Source organism: Pteropus vampyrus, unplaced genomic scaffold, assembly GCF_000151845.1.
Source record: "Pteropus vampyrus isolate Shadow unplaced genomic scaffold, Pvam_2.0 Scaffold9, whole genome shotgun sequence".
Classification (NCBI taxonomy): Eukaryota; Metazoa; Chordata; class Mammalia; order Chiroptera; family Pteropodidae; genus Pteropus; species Pteropus vampyrus.
Window position 1 is genome coordinate 3,501,520 of NW_011888790.1, and position 4,473 is coordinate 3,505,992.

A 4,473-nucleotide genomic window follows, 5' to 3' on the forward strand; every position below is an offset into this window, starting at 1 on the left:
AAGAAGGAAAAAAATCAACGCAAACCACAGCCTCTCTGTTGATGTTTAGAGAATCTCGTAGATCGAGGATGTTTTCTTTTTTGAACTACAAGCATACCTCCTTCTACTGCGCTTCATTTTATTGCACGTCACAGATATCACATTTTTTACCAACTGAAAGTTAAGATCCCCCCACCAGCAAAAAAAAAATTGTGACTTGTTGAAGGCTCAAATGATAATTAGCAATTTTTAGCAATAAAATATTTTTAAATTAAGATATGTACATATTTTTTGGATGTAACGCTATTGTACACTTAATAGTCTATAGTATAGTGTAAACATAACTTTTATATGCACTGGAAAACCAAAAAATTCAGTGTCTTTATTGTGATACTCACTTTATTGCAGTGGTCTGGAATCAAACCCACAATACCTCCAAGGTATGTCCTTACTCTGATTTGTCTCTCATTTCCTGAGAATTTCACTGGAAGAGAGTTAGAACATACTTCATAAAACCAGACTGAATAGAAATTAATCTTTTCTTTATGATTCTGAAGCTAATTTAGGATGTTGTACACCACAGTAACTGTTGTTCTGAATATTAAATAGTTTCACAAAAACTGTTTTGATTATTTGCATTTATGGGGTGTTCAGACTTTAGATAAAAAAGAATTTACGGTGTTTGGATTTTGCATGGAACTTTGTGAGATAAATTTACTCCAAATTTAAGGATGATAAGAAGTAATAAATAAGATGGTCATTTATAAACATGATTTAGACTTGGAAGGAGATTTAGAGACAACCTAGTCTTGAGAGCCTTTATTTTCTAGGCTCACACAGGAGGAAGTGCTTGTCTAAGTCTAGCTTCTAACCTGAGTCTTAGGACTCTCCGCTTAGCGCTCTTTCTTTCCATCTAAATATCTGACTAAAATAGCAAGGCCCTGATCTGCTTGTCTCTGATATTGGTTCATTCTAAGTAAGATGGCTTACCCATCTTACCCATCTGCAGTGATAATAACTTAGAGTTGTCCAAATCTACCTCTATTTTTTTTTTAACTTTTTTATCTTTCCCCCCAATATCAAACGGAGAAAGTGAAAAAGTATGTTGGTGTCAGACACAAGAATACACATATTCAAATCGAGAATTGCAAAGTCATTTGCATTTTGCTTTACCCATATGCTATGGTAAAAATGTGAAGGTTTTAGAGCTTATTTTGCATCTGCACAGTGACTCTAAATCTAAATCCAATTTTCCTTCACCTGACTAAGTAAACAATATTTTGGGGTTAAGTTAACTTAATGCCTGTAAATAGAGAACCAGTTAAAAGCACCTTGAGCCAAAGTGAAGTAGGCACTGGAGGCTCATAAAATACTCTTGGTTACCCATCCTTGCTATCACCTAGAGATGAGAAGGCCTCCGTGTGAAGTCCTTTAGGTACTTGTACAAATTATTCCCCTTCACTTGTGTTTAGTTCAGTTCTGCCTTTCCCATAATCCTGTGAGGTGGTCAATAAAGCCTGTAGGAAGCCTATAGAAAGGCTCCCAGGTGCTGGAAGTGCTGCCTTGTAGCTCTATGTATTATATTCTAATTTATAGTCACGGCACTCAGCCTTATCAAATGAAGAGCAGCTATAAGTCCATCTTTGTCTCCTTTAGTTCAAGCAAAGTCAGGGATTAAGGTTTAAATTGATGTTTAAAAACAAAACAAAACAAAACAAAACAAAACACCAACAACTCCACTTGCAAACTTAGAGCTCATAATATTTTTCTTCTGAGTGTTATTTTACTTACCAGCCTGCTTGTTTAGTATTATGTGAACTGCAAATTATACTCAAAAGGGAGGTGATCTAAGGATACTGAACTGACCTAACTTACAACATGAGTCATCTAGCTGGTTCTGATGGGCCCGAGACAGACTTTTAGTACCTTCTTAGTGTTCAGAGGAACTGAGGCAATTGTATAAGGAGTTTGTTAATTTAATAGCGATTTCATAATTCCATTGGCTTTTTGCCAGTCCTTTCATCTATCCTGAGTACTTTAGTTTTTCTCTCCAGCTTCTATTTTTTTTCATGGTCATCTGAGAAGGTCAATAGTTGGTGAATCCAAGGAAAATGTGGTTGAAATAAAATGTACCCCAACTTTGCCATTGTTAGAGAAATGCAGAGAAAATGATCAATGAAGAGAGAACTGCATTTGGATAAAAGCAAGAGATGTTATGTGAAAAGACAAGTAAAAGACCCAGAATGAAAAAGACTGGGAAAATTGTGCTACATTAGTTATGGCTCTTTGGTTGCAATTAGCAGAAAGTGATTAGGTAGACAAAATTTTTAAAAATTAAATTGTATTTTTTAAAAAATGGAATGAATACTGAAGTATCTCACTAGCATCTAAGAATATTTGCTTGAGAGAGTTGCCCCTAACAGAATCTAGCTCCAAAGACTCCTTTTTAAATTTCTCATGGGTCGGTGAGTGAATGAATGAGTGAATGTTTGTGTGTGTGCATGCGCACGCACGTGTGTGTATGTGTGATATGTTCTGAATGTTCTACATTGGATCAGGTAACCACCTGGATCCATCAGCCATAGCCAGAGTGCAGTAGATCTCATGCAGTAGATTTGGCTGCTGAGAGTCCACCTCTGGGATAAGGGCTTGAACATTGAGTATTCACATTTTTTCTAGAAGAGTTTGCCAGTTAGACAGCTGGGGTTGGAGGAAAGGACCCAAGAGTCAGTCTCAATGATAAAACATTGTCATTTGCCACTTTTGTGATCTTAGCTTATTGTGCCTCAATTTCCTTACTTGTAAAATATCTACCCTACTTGCCTTACAAAGGCACTGTGAGGATGAAAGGAGATGGATGTGAGGTGTAACTTGTAGCATACCCACACAGGACTAAGCCTTGTTATGGTGCAATTCTGTAAGGAGCACTGGTTATCTGGGCTGTCCAGTTGGGGCAGTGAAATGCTGACTTTATTTGGCAGTGGGATTTACCTGTCTAGACCTATCAGATATCTATCTAGAAAAAGCTTGAAGGGATTCTTTACCCTGGAAGTTTATGAAGAAAAAAACATTTATATTAATTCAGAATGATTGCACATAAACTATAGAGTGAGAACCATATTAACTAACTATATAGTACCTTCAGTATGACTATGATGATAACCACCGACATGTAATATGTTCCTTAGGATTCCTTGTCATTAAGGAAGTGATGAGAATATCTTTGATTTGGTCCAGTTTGTATCTTTTTCTGCTTCCCATCATCCAATTCAAGGGTCCCCAACCCCGGGCTGTGGATCAGTACTGGTCCATGGCCTGTTAGGAACTGGGCTGCACAGTAAGAGGTGAGTGGCGAGCGAGTGAACAAAGGCTTCATTTATATTTGCAGCCGCTCCCCAGTGCTAGCATCACCACTTCAGCTCCACCTCAGATCATCAGACATTAGATTCTCATAGGAGCACTGGTCCCTGGAGCCAAAAAGGTTGAGGACCACTGCTCTGATTCACTGATGCGTACTACCTGTACCCGATGCAGTTTTCGAATGTCCTTTTCTCATGGTAGGGCTTCCTGTAGCAGTTGCAGAAGATTTTCAGTTTCTTCATCTTACTATTTAAAGTTGTCTTAGTCCATTCAGGCTGCTACCACAAAAATACTATATACGAAGTGGCTTATAAACAGCAAACATTTCTCACAGTTTCAGAGGCTAGAAGCCCAAGATCTAGGGGCCAGCAAATTTGGTGTCTGGTGAGGGTCTGCTTCCTGGTTCATAGAGAGCTGTCTTTTCCCTGTGTCTTCATATGGTAGGAGGGATGAGGGGCCTCTGGGGCCTTTTTTACAAGGGCACTAGTTCCATTGATGAAAGCAAAGTCCCCGTGACCTAAGCACTTCTTAAAGACCCACCTCCAAATACCATCACATTAGGGGTTAGGTTTCAATATAGGAATTTGGGGTGGATACAAATATTCAGTCTATACCCAAAATGTAGCCCTGTGTTAGAATCTTTACCATTTTTCCTCCTGTTTTTTCAACTTCTTCTGTTCTTAATTGCACTGAACTTAGGAGGTTCCTGTTTCTGTGATGTGCTGTTGGGAATGTATATTGCTGCTAACTAATTGTTCTGGGTATGACTTCTTTGTTTGGGTGGTGTCCAGTTCTCCAACCTCCTCCTCTAAACTGAGCCAACTCTGACTTATATGTCTGTGAATCTCTTATGAGCTATGGAGGTAGTTGCAGAGGGGATTTGGAGTAGAAATGCTGTTGGAAACAGTACAGTTTGCCCTGACTTCAGACTCAAAGGAGAGTCAAATTTTGGTTGCTGTTCAATGTCAAAATTTGGGCAGAAGAGCAGAATTAGGTCTTATCATACACAAATATGATTCTAACTGGAAACCATCAATTCTAATTGCTGACTAACTCTGAGGCTATGAAGGCAGGTCTGAAGTTGGGAAGATGCAAACCTGAATGTTCTCCAGGGCCTCAGTGTGATCTCTCAGA